Source organism: Hyaena hyaena, unplaced genomic scaffold (assembly GCF_003009895.1).
Source record: "Hyaena hyaena isolate Hyena2069 unplaced genomic scaffold, ASM300989v1 scaffold_421, whole genome shotgun sequence".
Lineage (NCBI taxonomy): Eukaryota > Metazoa > Chordata > Mammalia > Carnivora > Hyaenidae > Hyaena > Hyaena hyaena.
This window is the reverse complement of record NW_024081057.1, coordinates 1,216,605-1,238,759: the sequence shown is the minus strand read 5'-3', so window position 1 is coordinate 1,238,759 and position 22,155 is coordinate 1,216,605. Positions and strand designations below refer to the sequence as shown.

The following is a 22,155-nucleotide window of genomic DNA, read 5'->3' as shown; positions in this document are numbered from 1 at the left end:
CGGAAGGGACAGGCTCCCAACCCCCTTCCTCTGCGCACAGTGGGTAGGGCACCCCAGTCTCCTGAATTTTAGAGAGCGCACAGGGGATGCTCATGCCCACTCTGGCCTCCCCGACTCTGGCTTGTCATTCGCCTTCCCCAGGCCTCATTTTCCTATAAAGAGAAGGGCTGAGATGTGCCTGGAGTTGACTTGACCCAGGGACTCCCTGGGCCCTGTGTGGGCAAGGGCTTTGACAATAGTCCAGGCACTGAGGAAAACAACCATTCCAGGGAATGCAGCCATGAAACAAAAGATGTACACCACACCCTCTCATCTACCCTAACAGGTCAGAGACATTAAAATAGGAACTTTCAAATGGAGGAAGCAGAGCGCCCTTGGCCCTAGGTCACTTGCACCTGGCTCTCACTGCATGGCCAACTTTGCTCCTGAGGCTCCTCAAAGAGGCAGCAGGGAGTATCGAACCCCTAATCAATTCCTCCTGGACAGATCTGGCTTCAAGGTGGGGAACCTGGTCTCCGGTCTGCAGAGGCCAGCCCCACACTTAGTGGTTTCTGGCTCTAGGAAAAGACAGTCATGTTAGTGCTGAAGGCAGGGGCACCTTTCTGCCTCCTCACATGCCATCTCCTTTCATACTCAACCACGAAATAAAGCCTCCCCTTTATGTAACAATAGAGCACTTTTGGTCTCATCTGCTCCTCATAGCTGCTCTCAGAGCACACTGTCATTGCTCTCATTTTCCAGAAGCTTGCACAGCTACAAAGCAGCAGGGTTGGGATTGGAACCCGTCCTCTAACGACAAATGCCAGGCACTTTAGAACTAGGGCTCCTAAAGCGGGGTCTGTGAAGCTAGAGCCGTTGAGCCTCTGAGAGGGCTCCGCTGTCTCTGTTCAAGAGGGAGGGCGTGGGTTCAAGTGGCCCAGCTTCCAGTCCTGGTTCGTCAACTTTCTAGCTGTGTATCCTTTGACAAGCCAATCGACTTCTCTGAATTAAGTGTCGTCGCTTGGGGCTGTAACCGGATAAGTTGAGAATGGTAACCTTGGCTGTTTTATGGCTCTCATGGCCTCTGATTTGATTAATAATGAGTGGAGCGTCGTTGTTTTACAGTAAGATGGTTTATTTGGTGGTAGGCAACATTTTTGGGGAATAGAGCCACAGAGTGGTGGCTAAATAACAAAGGGACTCCAAGATGACCAGGTCTGGGGCCATACCAGTGGTGCCCATCAGAGCCCTCCCCTGCCCGTGGACTGGACTTCTCTCACAAAAGAAGCGGGTCCAACCAGGTATCCCTGGTGGCAATTTTCATGCAGGAAAGGTCTCTGTGTGATCCCTACAGGGATTCATCTGCCTCTCTTTGAATGCTTCCCGTGTTGGGAGTTTCCCTCATGGGGTAAGCTCTCACGGGTTGGACGGTTCTAATTGTTACTAGACTCTTCCATGGAGCATGTCGGGACCAGCCTCCCTCGACCTCGAGCCTTCGGTCTCACTCTGGCCTCTGAGGCCCCGGGGTAAGTCTAGGCCAAGAGCCCTCTGGGTATCTGCAGACAGGCTCTGGTGTCTCTGCCAGCAAAGTCTCGTGTTTGTTGTGAGTCCGCGGCTCTGGCACCTGTAACTACCCCCCACTGTACTCCTCGTTTAAAAATTAGAGTTAATTAAATTCACGTAGGGAATTTCATAACACCTAAGGGATAACAGTAATAACACTACCACCCGTTCCCCCTCAGTGTGGTGCTTCGTTTCCTTCAAAGAGCCCCTGCAGGTTTTGTTTCAATTGATCTCAGCACCCCCCACCCCTGAAATGGGCCAGTGGGGGATTAATATTCTCATTTCATGGGTAAGGAAACTGAAGCTCAGACGTCCAGTGACTTGTTTAACAGTGAAAGCAGGGACTTGTACTGGGGGCTCCTGAATCCATGGCTAGTGCTTTTCTTCCCCCCCGCCTTTTATTATTTATTTTTGAAAAAGATAGAGACAGAGAGACAGAGCGCAAGCAGGGGAGAGATACAGAGAGAGAGGAGGACACAAATCTGAAGCAGGCTCCAGGCTCTGAGCTGTCAGCATGGAGCCCGATGTGAGGCTCAAACTCGGGAACTGTGACATCATGACCCGAGCTGAAGTCCTATGCTCAGCTGACTGAGCCACCCAGGCACCCCCTGTTAGTGCCTTTTCTACTACAGCTCATTATCAGAACTAATGCCAGGTTAAAAAAAATCCACTTCTAAGAATGTATCCTATAGAGGGAGTCTGGGTGGCTCAGTCAGTTAAGTGTCTAACTCTCGATTTCAGCTAGGGTCATGATCTCATGGTTCATGAGATCGAAGCCCTGGCTCAGGCTCTGCACTGACATCATGGAGCCTGCTTAGGATTCTCTTTATCCCCCGTCACTCGTGCTTTCTCTCTCTTCTCAAAAATAAAAAAGAAATAAACTTTAAAAAATCCTTAAAAAAAGAAAAGAATGTACTCTATGGGAATATTTATTTAAAAACGCACACATTTGTGCAAAAGAGTGATTATTGCAACATTGTTGTCAAATTATTACTTGCAATCTGATTGTCCATCAATAGAGAATTGGTTAAAAATTGTGGAACAGCCTTTAATGGAATTCTACACCGCTTTCAAAACAGTGGAGGTATATTTGTGCATAGACACAGGAATAATGAATCTGCTGTTTGGCTGAGCATGCAGTGTTGAGTGGATGAGAAATGCATTTTTTTAAAACTAGGTATAATATCCCATTTATATTTCAGAAATCTCTATGTTTAGATGCACATAAAAGTTTAAAGGACCCACAGCAGCTCTTAGCAGTGGTTATCTTTTATTTGTGTGTGTGTGTGGGGGGGGGGAGTTGGGGGAGGGCCAGGGGGGTAATTGAGAAAAGGCAAGCTGTGCTCTTTACATTTCTCTAAATTTTAATTTTTTAAGCAATAAATGAAGAAAGTTTAAAAACATTCAATGGGGTCTTTCATTCTTTACAGAGAATTTTTTAAAAATAAGGTACATTTTTATTTGAAAATATATATCTAGACCCCAGAGCATTGCCACAAAACAGTCTTATTTGCTTTCAAAGTGGGAAAATTTCAGAGTTCCAGTCGAGTATATGCTAAATTGGTCTTCCTTGAAGTATTCATGTCATCCTCAGGGACAACACTCCGCTAAGATTCTCTTATGCCCGTGAATAATCTCGGGACATGTTGGGTGGGAGCTCATGCAGTTCAATGGTTAATGGGGCTCCTGGTGGACTCTTTCTAACAGCTGTTTGAAAATTTTAATAGCAAGGACAGAAAAGGCAGTTATCAAGCCATACATTGTAATGTATGCCATACATTGTAATGACAGTAATAGTCGTAACAACAAAAGCTATTGTTGCTGCCATTTTTTATTTCTAAACTCCCCGAGGCCAAGGCCGTGTCCTGTGCAAGAAACAAGTGCATCTTGTCTACTTTGTATCTCCGGCAGTGAACACAGTGCCTGGAGTAGGGCTCCATGAACATCTGGGTAAATATCTGTTGGTAGAATGAGTGAAAAATCTATTTAGATTCTGACACGTTCACCACAAAGATGGTTTGCCCTGGTAATGCTGCTTCAGGAGTTTTAAAACAAAAGGATACTTAGTTGTCCAAAAATTAATACTCACGATTTCTTTTCGTTGTTAGAAAGCCTGGCAGATCCTTCTTTCTGATTCTGCCTCAAGGCTGCCAGGTGGAGGGCAGGGCCTTGGGGCCGATCTGGAAAGGGGAGCCCTCTTACAGTAGCAGCTGAGTGGTGAGCCTCACCACCCACCAGACAACCTGCACACAGTGGCCCCATGACAACTCTCTCCCGACATCCCAGGGTGATGTTTCCTAACTTGGGGATTGACACAGGTTTTGAACTTTTTCTTTAAAAATATCTACTGCAGGGACACCTGGGTGGCTCAGTCAGTTAAGCCTGACTTAACTGAGATTAAGATCGGACTCTTGATCTCAGCTTGGGTCATGATCTCGTGTTTTGTGAGGTCGAGCCCTGTGTGGGGCTCTGCACTGACCGCGTGGTGCTTGCTTGGGAATCTCTCTCCCTCTTTCTCTGCACCTCCCCCACTTGTACGTGCACATGTTCTCTCTTGCTCTCTTTCTCTCAAATAAACTTAAAAAGTACCTACTGTGTCTTTAGTTTATTGTCCTAAATGTCATAATCAAATCATTCTTTGTATGCACATGTACCCACATTCTTTAACTTCTAGATAGAGGCCAGAGCTCCCCACTTCCTTCCCTTTTCAGGTTGTCTGTGCTCTACTTTCTTGCCATAGATGGTTCTGAGGTGGTAGGACTGTCTGGTCGAGGGGGCAGTGGGGAGGGGTTCTTCAGGATTAGGGGATGGCCACTGGGGAATAGCTGAGAGCAGTGTAGACTACAAAATCCTGACCCTTGACTAAGGCTGAAAGTCATGGCTACAGGAAGTCCTCAAATTTCAGTGGTCACCCAGCTCACCAGGGCCATGACCTTGCAGCTTTTCAGAGGCAAGCAGCCAGTGTGCCTCTGGCCACAGAACCCCAGGGCCCTAAGCACACCGAGAGGATTCAAATAGTTCCAGTCCTGCCCACTTGGTAGCACCCTTAATGATAGGCTTTTTGGCGATTCATTTAAATAGAATCATTCTTAGGAATCTCTTCTAATTATCCCAGGGTCTGATGAACCTGGTGTTTGGTTAAAAAAATTTTTTTTTAATGTTTATTTATTTTTGAGAGACAGAGAGACACAGAGCACAAGTGGGGGATGGGCAGAGAAAGAGGAAGACACAGAATCTGAAGCAGGCTCTAGGCTCTGAGCTGTTAGCACAGAGCCTGACACTGAGCTTGAATCCTTCAACCGTGAGATCATGACCCGAGCCTAAGTCAGATGCTTAACCTACTGAGCCACCCAGAGCCCCTTGGTGTTTGGTTTAGAATCTTCATCTACTTGGTCATCCCAGGGCTGCCAGCGCCTCACCTCGCTTCTCTGCTTTGCTTCCAAGGAGCTGTGTAGAAATCCTGTGTGTGAAGGGAATCCCCCTGAATGCTCCCGGTGTTTGAGGAAATCTGAATCCCAACCCCCTAGTTCTTTATTGCTGTGAAACAATATTACCACAGACTTAGTAACTTAAAACAACACACATTAAAGGCGAAGGGGATTAAGAGGTACAAACCTCCAATCACAAAGCGAGTAAGTCACAGAGATGAGAAGTACGGCATAGGGAATATGATCCATAATACTGTAATAACGTTGCCCGGTGACAGATGGTGACGGCACTTATCATGGTGAGCATTGCATAGTGTATAGGATTTTTGAATTACGTTCTCGTATGGCTGAAACTCATATAACTTTATACCCTGGCTATATTTCAATAATAAAATAACTTAAAACCCCACCTATTTATCATCTCACACTTTCTGTCGGTCAGCGAAGCTGTGCCCTTTACTTTGGGGTCTCTTACAAGACTATAAGCAAACCGTCACCCGGGGCTGGAGTCTCTGAAGCTCGACTGGGGAAAGATCCTGTGGCAGGTGGCCGGATGTCATTCCTTGCAAGGTTGTTGGACTGAGGGCTTCAGTTTCCTGGCCACGGTTGTCCGTGGCAACCCCCTATTTCTGGTCACGTGGTCTCTCTGTGGGACAGCTCACAATACAGCAGCTGGCTTTACCAAAACTGCCCTGGGAGACGGTCTGCTAGCCAGATGGAAGTTCCAGTCCTCTGTGAGGTCATGGGGGCGTGGCCACCTGGGCTGCATTCCATTGGCTAGAAGTACATCACAGGTTCCGCCCACACTCAGTGGGAGGCATGGATACCTAGAGGCAAGACGCATGGGGCCATTTAGAGTCTGTCCACCACAGGGGTCAGCAAACTTCTATAAAAGGCTGGAGAAGACACATTTTAGGCCTGCAGGTCAGAGGGTTTCTGTCAGATCTCTGCCCTTGTAACGCAAGGTCAGCCGTAGACAGGCCATTAACAAAGGAGTGTGTTTCAATAGAACTTTATTAATGGATGCTGAAATTGAGTTTCATATCATTTTTACAGTCACAAAATGTCATTCATCTTTTGATTCCCCCCCCCACCCAAAACTACATACCAATATAAAACCATTTTTCGATTGTGGGCCATACAAAAATAGGTAGGGGGCCAGATTTGGCAGGTAGGTCATAGTTTTTGCCATCCCTGCCCTAGTCTATCAGGAAAATTAAATTTTTGCATATCAGATTTTCTTAATGGGAAGGACTCCAGAACTGCAGACTGTAGGGCGACCTCTCTGCAGGTGGTCAGCTTCTGCAGTTGGGTTTTAGAGATGGTTCAGTTCCTAGACTCTACCCCGACTCTGGTAAAGGAGGGAGACCGCCTCACATTTGCCTAATCTGAGTACCCCCTCACATTCACTCTGGCAGGCCAGCCGTGGAGAAATGTGTATTTGTCCTGAACTGACTTGTCCTGCAGATAGAAAGCATCCTCTGACCAGCACATACAGGCCATTGATAGGGACATACAAGTCCAGAGGGGCAAGGTGACTTCCCAATACTGGGGCTGGGATTGGACTCTCAAGGTCACTTCCCGTCTCCCATGTCAGTCCACGCTGCTCTTTTCTTGTTCTCCTTCCCTCCTTCTCTCTCCTAACCCAGCCACCAATCCCTCAAGCAGACTGAGAGTTCTCTGAGGCCTGATGGACCATCTCCCTTTCTCCTGCCTGCCCATCCCCTTCTCACCCCTGCCATTGCCTGGGGAGTAAGGGATGGGGCCAGGTGCACAGTAGGTTGGAGGGGGAGGGCGGCAAGCTCTCATGGAGACCAAGTAAAATCCAATGGGTATCTATTAAAAAAACCAAACATTTTCATAGTGTTCTGTATGAATGTATACTTCTTGAGCTGCTGACTTTGGAGCCGCAGAAAATGTTTGATGCTGTCTGTCCTCCGTGGACTTCCCTTTGACCTGGAGGGGGTAGTCCCACATGACTGTTAGCTTTCAGTTTGTGAATAATAAATGAGTATTTACTCAGTGAAATTACACCCAGGGGCTTATAATAGTTTGTCTACTGTGATCTTTTAAAACATTAATAGCATCATGCCTCCCCCTGCTTGATATCCTTAGAATAAAATGCAAAGTCCTCTCTGTAACTCACAAGCCCTGTCTGACCTGGCCCTGTGAGCTTCTTTGACCTCTCCTAACCTTGTCTTCACATTTTCTGTAGTGTCCCTTTGTTTCCCTAACAGCCAGGCACATGCCAGCCTCAGGGCATTTGCACTTGCTGTTCCCTCTGGCCAGAAGGCTCTTTCCTAGGGCTTTTTGAAGGGTTAATTCCTCCTCATTCAGGTCAAGATTTAAATGATGCCTCCTCCAAGGGGCCCCCACTTATCTCCCTTCTGCAGGAAGTCTGTTAGTTCCTCCGCATGCCTTCTTAGCCCCTGTAATCATTCTCTTTGTGGGTTTATCGGCTTTTTCTCATTTCCTGCTACATCACTAACACTTTCCATAGAACCTGGCTCTTGGGGATGACTCCATGAATATTTACTAAAAGAACCCAAAAATGTTTCCTTTCTCTCATAAGAAATAATTGCAACCCCTATGTCCTTTGGTGGTCACACAAACCAAAGTATGTCTTCCTCATCAATCCTACTCAGCAAAGAAAAGGTACAAACTACTGATACAGACAGCAGCTCGCATGGGACCTCAAGGGGATTATGCTGCTCAAAAAAAGTCAACTTGAAAGGTTACATACTGTATGTATGTATATAATATATAATATATGTAGGTATATTATATAACACTCTTGAAATATCAAAGCAATAGTGAAAGAGAGGAGATTAGTGTGATTGTGAGGGGTGGGGGCCTAGAGTCCAGGGAGAGGATGGGAACCTATGAGGGGGTCACATGAGGGGCCTTGTGGTGATGGAGCAGCTCTGAATCTTGATACTGGAGGTGGTTAAACAAAGCTACGTGTGTGATAATTGCAGAGCTGTATGCACACACACACACAAATGAGTGCTTGTAAAACCGATGGGATCTGAACGAATTCTGTGGATTATGCCAATGTCAGTTCCCTAGTTTGAGATTGTACTGGTTACACTCCCCATCCCAGGGAGGCTGCGTGAAGGGTACATCGACCTCTCTACACATTGTCTTTGAAACCTCCTGTTAATCTCCGTACACGTGGCTTTTGCAGCCTCCTGTGAATCGACAATTGTTTCAAAATAGAAAGTTAAGAAAATGTTCTGCACCCGTGGAAAAAAAAGACAAGTTTAAATTTTTTTCAAAATTATTTTTATCTTATTTTTGAGAAAGGTAATGAGTGAGGGAGAGGGGCAACGGAGAGAGAGAATCCTAAACAGGCTCACACTGTCAGTGCAGAGCCTAATATGGGGCTCAAACCCACGAACCTTGAGATCATGACCTGAGATGAAACCAAGTGACAGATGCCCAAATGACTAATCCACCCAGGCACCCCAAGTTTTAAATGTTTTTAATATTAAATCTATTTCTATAGGCTCTATTGTTATTGCCATTGTGATATGAAGTATATCTAGCTCAATTAAAAGCCTTTTTCAGAATGAATTGATCAACTTGTTTTGCCTCTACTATTCATAGACAATTCTTTTGTCTTATTTTGGGGTTGGGTATTTCTCTCTGGTTAATACCTGACATGGATAGAGCTTTACAGATCACACAGGTCTCTCACAGGCATATTTCACTGGAGACTATTAGTACTAAGGCAGTACTTTGATTGGTATCTCCATTTTATAGATGAGAAAACCAAGGCTCAGGTACAAAATGGTATACCTTAACTAAGAGGTAGAGCCTGACTGACTCAGGGCCCAGGTCCCCTAATTCCAAAGGTCCTCTCTTCCCCTTTTCCACCAATGACACAGGTTTGAGTACCCGTTTGGAGATCCCACATTCATCTACATTTATGCCAATATCTAGACACTGGAGCCTATACCTTCTTTCCTCTAGAGGGGCGGTGGCCTCCAGCCTCAACCAATTCCAAGAAGCTAATTAGCACTTCTTTTTACAAAACTCAAGGTGGACTAAGAGAGAAAGAGACTCTGTTGGTTGTTGCTCATTTGCGGATGTTTCCCTTGCAAAACCACATCAAAGCAGGGAAGCCCACCATGGACTTGGCCGGAAACCAAAGCTCCGCTGGCCAATCTGAGAAGCGGCAAGTTCCGTCAGGCCGAAAACCATTTTATCTTCTGGGCCCAGATTCCTCGCTTAGAGTTGATGGAGGCGGGGCCTTCCCCAAGCAGCAAAGCTCTCCTGAAGTCCCCAGCTCTCTTAGGGAGCCCCCAACTTAGGAAGCCCTGCCCTGTGCAGGCCTGGCTAGGGCGGGAGGTGAGCCTTCCGGCGGCCCCCACATGGTCACGGAGTGCCTCCCAGCTGCAGAGCATCGTCCTATTCAGGTACTGAGCAATGAAAATGTGTTTTCATCTTCCAGAAAGGCATCACCAAAACACATGCTGGTTTTGAGGGAAGAGATACAAGAGGAGTCGCCCTCTCGGGTGCTGAGCGTGTGTGCTTGAGGGCGCTCTGGGAAACACACAGTAAAAATGCCATGGGTCCTCCTGCCCCACCCCACACAGCAAGAGATTCCAGCATTCGGAACACACAGAGAAACATTGCAGATCTCCCAGGGAGATGTCTAGATTAGATTTGAAGGAAGCACAGGATTTACAGGATACAGGTATGGGTTGGTGGGGGGGGGGGGTTGCCTGCTGGGGAGGGCATTTAAGCAGGAAGCACTAAGGACACACCGCTGCCTGTGCTCCCATATCTCTGAATGTAGCTGTGTTCCATCCATCTCCTTGGCTATACTCTGAGCTTCCTGGGGGCTGGGCCGGTGCCTTTTGCCTTTATATCTCAAGTGTCTAACACTATACCAGGTACACAATAGGTACAGATACACCTTGAGTGGATGAATGGATGGGTAAATGAATGAATGGGGTAGCCTCTGAGTAGTGGAGATAAATAAATGATTTCTGGGTTGTGAGGGTGACACAGTTTTATACATGTTTTAGGAATATCACAGAGACAGGCCTGTGGGAGCCCTGGCAGTAGGAGAGTTTGAGGATTTTAGTTGGGTGTTTTAAATCTAAGAGGATAAGGCCAGTCATTTGAATCCTTCCTTATCCCCCCAATCTGACCTCTGGTCTTGTAAATAAAGAGCCCCTTTTAGGCTTGGTACGTACAGGAACTGAAAGACCTCAAGCCCATTGGAGATCTGAGGTTTCAGCTCAATGTGGCAGCCACCTTTCCATTCACTGTGCCTTTCAGACGCCTTGGACTTGATAAATATGAGTGAAATAGGAGTTGATTCATTAAAGGAAAAGCCCTGAGGACTTTCATAGCTACAGAGAGGGGGGACACGTTTTGGTCCAGCCATTTGATCTCTCTTCCTATGTTGGAAGAGTTCCCTCCTTATAAATCTTTGTGACAAGAAAAGCCTTCCTTACATTAAGGAAGTAGAACCCATGAAATTGCTTACCCAAGTGTCCTTACAGAGCACTGGCATGGGACCAAAGCTAGCCACCCAGAAGCCCCTCCCTGCCTTGGCCTTTAGTGAGATGCCAGTGACACTTCAGCCACAAACTCCCTATGGGGACAATCTCATCCAGATGGACAGATCACTGCAGTGATCATCCAGAGAACATTCAGTAGATCCAGTGACTCTTCCCTGCTGCCAAAGGCCATAGTTAGCCGCAGCTCTGCCCCTACAGCTGAGAGATGTCTCATACAGAGAAGCGTGAGCAGATCCAACTTAGGAGAAGGGCCTTTGATTAACGAGTGAACACTCCTTGATTCACTCTTTCAGGTTCTAGACAGTGCTCCATGTCTAAGGCAGCCGATACTTGAAATTTTTTTCCTATACCAATTGTTCGGAATGTTCTGAAGAGACAACACTTGTCTGTTTCAGACTAGATGGGAGGTTAAAACCCTAATGTAGAGGCTAAAAATACAGACCCTGGGATCAGACAAACTAGCATTTGCTTCTAAGATCCTCTAGCTGTGGGACTTTGGCATCTGGCATATGGTGAGTCCAACTAATTGAGGCTCTTATTATTATCACTACCTGGGGAAGCTATTTGAGGAGTCAAGGTTGGAGAGAAAGAGAGGAGACAGGTTGACTCCAGGAACCCCACCCAAGCACCTGGCTTAGCCGTGGCAGACAGTGGAAGGGGGATTAAATATGTTTAGCAGAGCCCTGAGGGCAGAGGGAGACCCAATGGGAGAAGCTAGAAGGTGGTGTATTCGGCCTCTCTACCAGACTTTCTAATAATAACGTGAACAAGTGCCAGGGTCACTTGGTGGATGGAAGTAGTATGGAAGACATCTGAGCCAGAGTTGGGAAACTGTTTGGTGAGCTATTGGCAAGGAGATTGAAACAGACATTAGATTCGATCAAAAGGGAACACAATGAAACTTCCTTTTTAAATGGATCTTTCTGTGAAAACCCAGGTGATGCTGTGCTTACTCAAAAGGCATGCTAAGCCTATGCTTAGAACAGCAGGCGGATAGGAAGAGGGAGAGACAAATGCTTCATTTGAATATAAACGCAGCTAGAGTTTTTCCAGCAGCAAAACTAGAAATGAGCCACATTAATGTCAGTAATTGAAAATAAGTTGTATATAGGGATGGGGGCTTCCTGGTCTTCTCAGTATTCAGGGCCTTTAAAGTCTTAATCTGGTCCTGTGCCCATCATAACAAACAGGTCAGACAGAACTGCCTTAGAGACAGCAGGAGCAAGAGCTGGGAGCCCCCTCCCCACCGAGGCCGCTGTAGGGTCACTGAGGACCCCTCCAGAGTCATGGAGCCCAGTCTGCAAAGTCCCAAAGAGCTTTCCGGTCCTGGGATTAGGCCAAGTTCTTCCCACCTCTACACATTGGCTTGAGCTTCTTCTATGATAGTATTTAATTTTAATTTGCTTAGTAATTTTACCTTTTCCATTTTCCCCCATGTCTATTATCTTAGTTCACTCTTACAACGTTCCCTGTGATTATCCGGATTTTATTGGTAAGGAAGCAGGTGGAGATCACACAAAGACCTGAGGTGTGAACTGAGGGAGCTGTATTGGTACAATCGTGGTGACGAATAATAAGTGTCTGACTCATCCACGTGTGCCACTCCCTTGTCCCCCATGAACCCACTTCAGCCCAATCCCCAGTGTATCACTTTCATTTTATGAGAGATTTCTGTCACTTCCCTCCCCAGCCTATGATATGTGGCTCTAACAGTATCCAGCTCATCACAGTCTCATGGCCCCCTTGATCCCCCAGAGATCAGAGGTCAGAGGCTCAATTTCAACAAGAACCCACTAACCTGTCAACAGCTGTTTTTGAAATAATGATACATAGTTGTCTGCTGCAAATGCCTTTACCCTGTGGAGGAACCCCGAGTGTTGGATCGTTGCTGTCTTCCTGGGGTGTGCAGAAGCTCCACCCGGCCGCGATCTCAACCATAGACATGTCTGACGCCACACAATGTCCCAGGTCGTACCAGCCATGAGCAGGGCTGCTCTGCGTGTCCTATAGTCCAGATCTACCGTAGGGTCTGCTTTTACTCTGGGCCCCGTGCAAAGCTCGCAGCCTTCTGTAACACCTGATAGATGGATCACAGGGGGATTCCTAAGTACGGACGATGTAGCTTCCGAAACCCAAAGAAGTCTACTGAGTGTTTTGTTTCTTTCTCGGTAGTAGGAGTTTAAATGTGCAGTAAGTTGTCCTTACTTTGGAAGCTTAATCTGATCGGGGCTCAAACCACTAGACCCTTAAAAGCTTTATCAGTATAGTCTGTCTCTGAATCTGTTATGGTTTCTCTCTAGAATATATGTCTAAGCCTTTACCATGGCGTCTAGAGCATTTGTTACTTTTTTTGCACACTGGATCAAATTAGCATGATTTTACCAACGTATCATGGAGACCAAGGGGCAGCCTGTGTGCTATGCGGTGTTAATAGGTGTTGGACCAGGAAAGCTCAAAGCTCTATTAGCCATATTTTTGCTCTGAAAATATTTAAAATATCTACTTAAGAAAAATATGAGGGTTGGGGGACAGGCTAAATGGGTGAGGGACTTGCTGGGATGAGCCCTGGGTGTTATGTGTAAGTGATAAATCACTAAACTCGATTCCTGAAATCATTATTATTACACTATATGTTAACTAACTTGGATTTAAATTAAAACAAGAAAAGAGGGGTGGTTGGGTGACTCAGTCGGTCATGCTCTTGCGGTTCATGAGTTTGAGACCCACATTGGGCACTGTGCTGACAGCTCAGAGCCTGGAGCCTGCTTTGGATTCTGTGTCTCCCTCTCTCTCTGCCCCTCCCCCACTCACACTCTGATTCTCTACCAAAAAGAAATAAAATTTTAAAAAAAATTTAAGGGGTGCCTGGATGGCTCAGTCAGTTAAGTGTCCGACTTCAGCTCAGGTCATGATCTCACGGTTCATGAGTTCGAGCCCTGCGTCGCGCTCTGTGCTGACCGCTAGCTTAGAGCCTGGAGCCTGTCTTTGGATTCTATGACTCCCTCTCTCTCTGACCCTCCCCTGCTCACACTATCTCTATCTCTCTCTCAAAAATAAATAAAACATTAAAAAATTTTTAAAAATAAAAAAAATTTTAAAAAGAAAAGAAAAACACTAGACATTCATACAGGTTCCATTAATATTATTACATCATAGTCTTCTTTTTTAAAATGATTTGCCATATTGAAGAATGGAAGGAAGCATTACCTAATTACACACGTGTGACACCTAATAGCCTCTCGTGATGTGTCGTATTTAACCACTGACTGATCACAGTCAGCCTCACTACATATTCAGACATATAAAATCCAACATATTCGTGATGAGATTCAAAGTTTTTCGTATCCTAGACATAGTTACTGCCTCATATCATCTTCGTGGATAGAAGAAGGAAGTTCTAATAAAAAGCAGAATCATATGCTCCCAAGCTAGGTTTGAATCGTAGAGCCACACAATTAGGCAGCCTCCACATGAAAAGAGTTTGTAAAAAGTTAGGAGAAGAGCTGTTCAAAATGAATACATCAATTGCCAACAATAATAACAGTAAGACACAGAGCAAACAGTACAAGATGGGAAGTTGATCTTTTCTCCTTTGCTACATTTTACTGGTGACAGAAACAGAATATATAAATAGCTTTGGTATTGAACCTCGTAAGGAAGACCCTAACCAGCTCCTTGCTCCCAATATTAAGTGAAAAGGTGATTTTTAACTAATTCAAAAAGAATTCTTCCAATTGAAATAATTGTTGAGAGGGTCATACTTTATAAAAAATGTGTAAAATATAAATATTTAAAATCTTGATCTATTTAATTATTAATAAAATTAAGTTGGTTTAATGTATAGAATTTGGCAGTTCTATTTTACATTAAAAACATAATCTCTTGCTATAATTTCTTGGTAATTTCTTGCTACAATTAATCTGTAGGACCATGTTCTTTCCATCTGGTGTGGCCCAAGCACATGAGTTTAATCACCTTGGTGTCCCTTCCATCCGTTGTACTTTTAAAAAGTATCTCACGATGGTATAAGTTGGTGAAACATGGTCACAAGAGCTAGTGGATATGTGTAGAGCTTTGGAGTCAGAGCCCCTTGGTTTGAACCTACTTTCTGCCATTCCCTACCTGTGAGCCTGGAGAACTTCCTCAACCTCTCTTAGTCTTCATTTTCTGGCATCAGTCTGAGAGCAGAACCCCAGTTTCTTGGGGGACAAGACAGTCATGTTAAATGAATGGCAGCCATTAATATTTGCCAGATACAAGCAGAGACGGTGATAAGAAACATTCCACCCACGGATGCTGACAGAGGGGCGCTGGGGCCAGCCTTCTGCCACCCTTAGGAAAGTCTTGCTCTTTGTTCCTTCTTTGCATTTTGCCTTCAGTCTCCTGAAAACGCCTGTCTTGTTCCCCCCACAGCTGCCAGACCTTCCCACGGCTTTGGTCCTGTCTCAGTGAGTTACGGGACAGCCCAACTATGGTCTCCTTCCTACATTTGTCTTCACAGAAGCATCTTTTTTTTTTTTTTTTTAATGTTTATTTTGAGAGAGAGAGAGAGAAAGTGAGCAGTGGGAGGGGCAGAGAGAGAGGAAGACCGAGAATCCCAAGCAGACTCTGCAACTGTCACGCAGAGCCCTACATGGTGCTTGAACCCACGAACCGTGAGATCACAACCTGAGCTGAAGTCAGACACTCAACCGACCGAGCCACCCTGGTGCCCCTTGGTGCATCTTGAAACTGCCTGGCAACTGGCAGTTTCTCCAGGAGCAGCCACCCGGTGCTGGTTTTAGATTTTTGCCTTGGCGAGCTCTCTGTCTCCCTGTCTCAACCTCTCTGTCTCTGTTTCTGTCTGTCTCTCTACCCCCACCCCCATCCCCTAACACCCTTCAGAAGTGAAGGGCATACACCCACCCTCCCAGCTGTTAGGGGTTTGCTGCAAGCAGCACCGAGCCCTACCTATGTAGAAATTGTCTCAGATGAGGACAGTCACCTCACTCAATGTCCCTCCTTCTGGGGTGAGTCCACATACAGTTGATATGGGGGACAAACACTGCCCACTCCTGCTTCTTTTCCTTCCCTTCCACAGGTCGGCAGCCCTACTCTGTTACCCCTCTCCCACGCCACCCCTCCCCCTGCCGGGGTTGCCCTGCTTTAGGAAGGTTCTCGGGGGCCCAAATCCCCCTTCCTGAACTTCAGATGTCAAAGCTCCTGTTTTGTTTTGTTTCTCACGGGGAAGGAAAGAAAAGGAGACTCCCAGAGGAGAGAGAGAAGAGGGAGAAGTGGAGAGGGGTGAGAATAATAAACCTGCACATCTGTAAAGCCTAAGCCACTTGGCAGAAGGATTTTATCCACATCGTTTTAGAGAGGAGGAGGAAGAGGCATTCCTACCTTTGGGTACTGAATGAATACACGTGATCTTTGTATTTTCTATATTTTCAGAATTTTTTTTTCAATGAGAAAATAATCAGAAAAAAACCCCACAATAAAGCTATTTTGAAGGAGCAGGAGGAAGTGAGGACACAGGGCTGGAGGGCTTTAATCTTCCCTTCCCCCATTCCGCCCACCCCAAAAGTAGCCCCGTCCGAGGGTGGCGGTGGGCAGAGGAAGTGGGGCCGCAAAGCTCCGAGGCAGCTCAAAGCCAGGATTTCTGGTGGAGCAGATTCCCCCATTCTTTGCTTCCAGCCCCAAATCCCACGCTTACTCACTTCACAGCACCTACTTTTAACCTGCCAAATGCCACTAAATCTGCAAATTAAACCTCTGATTACAGAATTCCTTTTGATGTAAAAAAAATGTGGGGATTTTTAAAATGTAATTATTCATGCACTAAGATTTTAATGGTGCTGCTTTTCTCCCTCTCTCCCCCCTTTTTTTCCAGGGCCGGGTGATTCCCCCATGTGGGCCTGTCCGGGCAGCACCACGGGCCGGGCTGGGCGCAGGAAGGAGCCTGCAGAAGCTGTCTGGTGCAGATTAGGAGTATGCTCTGCTCTGGGGAGGCTGCAAGGGTCCGGAGCCCCAGGCCTCCACTCCGCAGCCTCCGCACCTTGCAACCAGATAACAGCCAGATGCAAGTCTGCAGTGCGATTCCCAAGCGAGGAGCCTTGGACTGAGGGTCTGAAGTCCTGGCTTCTGCTGCAGGCTCAACATCCTGGGTGCTGGGAAAGTTCTTGAATGGAAACTCCAGAGCCCGCCTGATAAGGCACAGAGCAATGGGGAAATGGCTTGGCTTGCCTTCGTTTTCCTCCTCTGGGCCTCACTCCCCGCCTAGCGGCAAGCAAACTGAAAAAACAAAAGTATTTTTTAAATTGTGGTAAAATACACAGAACATAAAATTTATGACTCGAACCATTTTTACGTACCCGATTCAGTGGCATTAAGTACATTCATAATATCGAACCATCACCACCGCCATCGATCTCCAGAATATTTCCATTCTCCCAAACTGAAACTCTGTATCTATTAAACAATAACTGCCCATCCCCCTCTCCCCTCCACCAGCCACCATTCTCATTTCTGTTTAGGAATTTGCCTCTTCTAGGTGCTTCGTGGAAACAGAATCACATGATAGTTGTTTTGTGTCTGGCTCTTTCACTTAGTATCATGTCTTCAAGGTTCACCCATAGTGTAGCATGTGTCAGAATTTCCTTCCTTTTTAAGGCTGAATAATATTCCAGTGTAAGGATATATCGTATTTTATTTATCCATTCTTCTGTGGTTGGACCCTTGGGTTGCTTCTGCCTTTTGGGTCTTGTGAATAATGCCGCTATGAATGAGGGTATCCAAGTATCTGGTCAATTCTCTGCTTTCGGTTGTTTAATGTACATGCCCAGAAGTAGAATTACCAGATCATAGGGTCAGATTGATCTTTTAAACACGCAAGTTAAGCCATTTTGTCCAAAGCCTCTCTTGGAGCCTTCAAGGGTCTGTATGATGCCAGGCTTGGGGAGCTCATCTCATCCCACTGTAACCTTGCACGCTGGAAACACTCACACTTGCCTCCTTGGGGATTCTCAAACACCTAAGCACACCCTACCTCCAAACCTCTGCTCTGGCTTGTGACTTCCCCCTAGAATGCTCTTTTATTTTATTTTATTTTATTTTATTTTATTTTTTTGTGAGAAAGACAGAGAGGAAGAGAGAGACTCCCAAGCAGGTTCCCCACTGTCAGTGCAGAGCCCAACATGGGGCTCAAACTCACCAACCCTGAGATCATGACCTGAGCTGAAATGAAGAGTCGGGTGCTTAAGCTTAACTGACTGAGCCATCCAGGCACCCTTCCCCCCAAAATATTCTTGAGGTGGACTTTCTAGTTGTCATCCCTGGGGTGGCAGCTCCCCAGCGACCCTCCCTTGACCACCCCACCTAAAGCTCGCCCTGCCTCTCCACCACCTCTGCCACATCTTCACCTCTGCTTACTCTCCTTCCCAGCCGCATCACAGTCTGGGCTTACCTGGCTTATTTATTTATTTCTCGGTTGCCTGCTCCCTGCTTCCTCATCATGAAAGCTCCTGAAGAACACGTTTATTATCTGTCATATCCCTGTGCCTAAAACCATGCCTGGCTTCCAGGGTCTGTCTCCTTGGCTTGAAGATGGCCGTCTTCTCCCTGGGTCTTCACATAGTCTCCCCTCTGTATGACATCAGTCATGTTGGATTAGGGCCCAGCCTAATGATCCCATGTTAAGTGAATTAGCTCCTCAAAGACCTGTCTCCAAATACAGTCACATTCTCTAGTACTGGAGTTTAGGGCTTCAACATTGCAGTATTTGGAGGACTACAATTCAGTCCACAATGGCTAATAAACCATTAGCTAAAACCGACCACCCTTTCACAAGATACTTGACTCACTCCCTGTAAGAAACTTTCATGAGCTGCCCAACCAGTGACTTCCCCTTCTCAGAACCACCCCAGCAAATTACCTACCGCCCCCACCATTTCATGTCTGTTAGTGTACGTGTGTGTGTGTGTGTGTGCACATAGGTCTCTGGCAACTACTAAAGAGTGGGGTCTACTTTTTCCTCAGGATGCCTCCTCCTGCATGGTACCAAGCACACAGTAGGGGCTTTGTAAATACCGAATGTTCAGCTGGCCGCAGGCACCACACCTGAGACTGAGAGCAATATATGTTATTTGGTAGAATCTCATCCCCAACTCCCTACAAGTGAAAGAAGCAGCCCAGTGGGGGGTTGTCAGAGTCTAAGGGTGTGGGGAGCAGGAAGGAACACAGAGAACATGACATGAGGCCAATGCCACTATTCAGACAAGGACACTGTCCTTATCCACTCCTCTGTCTACCACAAGCACCATCTCTGTCCCTGGGACAGGCCTCGAACCAGACCCACTCACCCAAGCATAGCAAGCTTTCTTTTATCTAGGAAAAAAAAAAAAAAAGGAGGTATTCCAGTTCACTGAGAGCAACCACTTCAATCAGAAAGATTCTCAATTTTCAAAGAATAGTGTCCACTAGAAGGAAGATTCCTGAGACCAAAATGGTACCTTGAAGACCACTCCTTTCTTTGGTGATACTGGTGGCCTTGCCAGTGTGACAGGGCCTCGGTGTCACCATCCTGAGTGTCATCCCCAGCTGCTGGTTCTCTGTGGGGTCTGTGAGACTGGGATCCCCTGAAAGTCGAGATCTACAACAAAGCTCTAATTTGAACACAACTACTTCCTCCACTTCTCTTTCTCATCAGGCTGAGAGCAGAATATGGCCCCAGCCCAGACTGCTTATTTAACATGTATGGACTATTTTACCATTTTATTTATTAACCATTTTCCACTATCCCATCCTCCACATTGCCTCCAAAATATTCTTTCTAGAGTATAAATCACACCATCTCAGTCCCTTCCTCCAATCATTTAATCCCCGTCCCTGCCCACCCACATCATTGCTTCTAGGGATAAGCCAGAAGCTCCTTAGAAAAGCATGGAAGTGGGGTGCCTGGGTGGCTCAGTTGTTTGAGCATCCAATTTCAGCCTGTGTCATGATCTTGTTGTTTCCGTGTTCGAGCCCCGCGTCAGGTTCTGTGTTGACAGCTCAGAGCCTGGAGCCTGCTTCAGATTCTGTGTCTCCTCTCTTTCTCTGCCTTTCTCCAACTCATGCTCTCTGTCTCTCTGTCTCTCTCTGTCTCTGCCTCTCTCTCTCTCTTTCTCTCTCTCTCTCTCTCAAAAATATATAAAACATAAAAAAAAAAAAAGAAGAGCATGGAAGTCATTCTTGACATGGCCCCTGCCTCTCTCTTTGTACACACTCTATCACTAAGATGCCTTTAGTTACAAGGTACAGAAAATTCAGCCAACACAGATTTCTATATAATTACTCTTGTTATCTCCCCTAACTAGAAGTCCAGAGGTAGGAAGTTGCAGGCTGCCCAGTTCAGAGTTCACAGCATCACTGAGAGCCGAGGGCCTTGTCCCAGCTCTGCCATCCTCATGGGGACAAAGTGGCTGCAGTGGCTCTAAGCATCCCTGCCTCTCATTCTAATGTCAAGAAGCAGAATCAGTTGTGGATGAGTTTGCCTTTGCATCAAATGGGCCAAACTAGGTGACAGGCCCTTTCTAGAACTGGCATGGGGAATGGGACACTGCGATTTCCCCAAGAACCAGGGCTCATCCCAACCTTTGTTTTTCCTTTGAAGTATTTCTTGTCCCATCCGTGGCAGCCCATCCAGTCGGGCTACCAGATGTCTTCTCATCCAATTATTCAACAAACACTGACTGAACATCCAAGAGGTGCCAGGCATGGGGAATCCAGTAGTGAGCAAAACCAGACAGTGTGCTACCCTCATTTTGTCCATATTTCTAGTATAGTACTTGATGTAGTTATTGTTTTGTGGAGTATGTGATATTAGGCCCCTCTCTGAGCTTCAGTTTCCTCATGTATAAAAGGACATAATACTGTCCACTTTAATGTTGCAAGATTTAGAGATAATGTAAACCAGGCTATGCCCAGTTTATAGAGAGGGTTTCTTTTGCTTTTTTTTTTTTTTTTTTTGAGAGAGACAACTAGAGCAGGGGAGGGCAGAGAGAGAAGGAGACAGAAAGAGAATCCTGAGCAGGCTCCACGCTAACAGGCTAACAGCGATGCGGGACTCAAACCCATGAACCGTGAGATCACACCCTGAGCCGAAATCAAGAGTCAGGCGCTTAACCAACTGAGCCACCCAGGCGCCCCAGTTTATAGTTGATGTAACTCCTTACAGATCTGTTTCTCCCAGATGAAGCGTACCTTACCTGTGTGGGCACTCCTTTGAGAGCCTAGAATAATATCTTCAAATGCATTAGAGAAAGTACATGCGATAAGAAAGGCATCTGATGATATTGAAAGACAGTTATTTTTTAAAAATACTTGTAATATAGAAACACTATGTGCTTTACCTCTAATTAAATAACATAATATAGTTTCAGATCTAATATTATTTCGAAGTGTAATGATGAGTGTTAATAATATTTCATGACATGTACCATTGCTTTAAGGCCATGGGACAATGTCTGACTTGTAGCTCTGGCAAAGGCCCGGTGCTGCTGGTGTTCACCGGTTTTCTGTGGATGCTTTGGGAGTTATTAGACCTCAGATTCAAACTCTGTCCCTGCAATTGGGGCAGAGATGGCCTACTTTCCTCAGGCTTTGAAAAGAGTGCCCAATAGGCTTCAATACCTGAGAGATTTATTATATATATGCTTATTATATATACATACTTATTATACACACACACACACACACACACACACACACACACACACACAGAAAATGAGACCATACAGAAAGGTGCAGCCTGGGCCTTCTTTTCAGACCCCAGAATCTGGCAGGACTTTAAACAAATTCTTTTTGTATGTGGCAGTAGCCGTGTATATCCTATTTCTTTCCTATCCCAAATGCCAAAAGATGGCTGCTTGAACCCTGCAGGGATCTACTCCAACTGCAATGACTAATCCCTAAGAGAACCCCCAGGACTCCTATCTCCGGGCTGAGCCCGGAAGGGGCGGCTGGAGTGTGTTCACAGGAAGTAGTGCTGTGCAGAGTGAGGCAGGCCCATCGCTCTGAAGCTGCCCTGACTGACTGGCCCTGTGACCTTGGCTAAACCAACTCTCTTCTCTGAGTTTCTGTGCTTAGTTGCAAAAAGTGAGGGTTGAGGGAGACGTCGTTGGTCACACAGGGCTGTGGACATTCGTTCTTGGTATTTAAGAATTCTCAGTCAATGTGGAGGGTTTTTTGTTTTTTTTTTTTAATGTGATTTCTTAAGTTTTTTTAAAAGAACATTTTCTGGGTCATCCGTCTGGTCGCCTTAAAATTACTTCTTACGTATCATTCCAGTGTCTGCATTTGTGTTTGTATTTACAATACTGTCTCAATTGTCCCAAGGCAATAAGGAAGGGTAGACCATGTGACGAACACATGGGGAGGTGGTGTCCAGCAAAGGCGATATGACATCACAACGTACTGCTCTGGGGATGTTTCCCTGTGGTTAGAAACCAAAAGTAGTGAACAAATGAAGTTATTCCATCACAAGCAGAGCATAAATATGCTCAACAGACAAGGAAAATCGTGCCTGAGGAGTTCAGTGCCATGGTTACCTGGCACCAGGTGTTGGAGTGCAGGCTGTGCTGTATTACACACATTAATGAGATTACTTTGAACTCTGATTTTGTTTGTAG

The 22,155-nt window shown here is 46.0% G+C and overlaps 1 long non-coding RNA gene across 2 annotated transcripts; it reads right to left on the bottom strand.

Annotated features, from left to right (window-relative positions):
• Positions 1-3,355: 3,355 nt before the first annotated feature.
• Positions 3,356-5,634, bottom strand: LOC120245554. 2 transcript variants are annotated; one of them, XR_005531818.1, is made up of 3 exons: positions 5,381-5,634; positions 4,962-5,079; positions 3,356-3,500 (listed from the first exon to the last, which is right to left on the bottom strand). It is a non-coding gene; the product is annotated as an uncharacterized LOC120245554 (long non-coding RNA). The 2 variants fall into 2 exon arrangements; XR_005531819.1 differs by lacking the exon at positions 4,962-5,079.
• Positions 5,635-22,155: the final 16,521 nt, after the last annotated feature.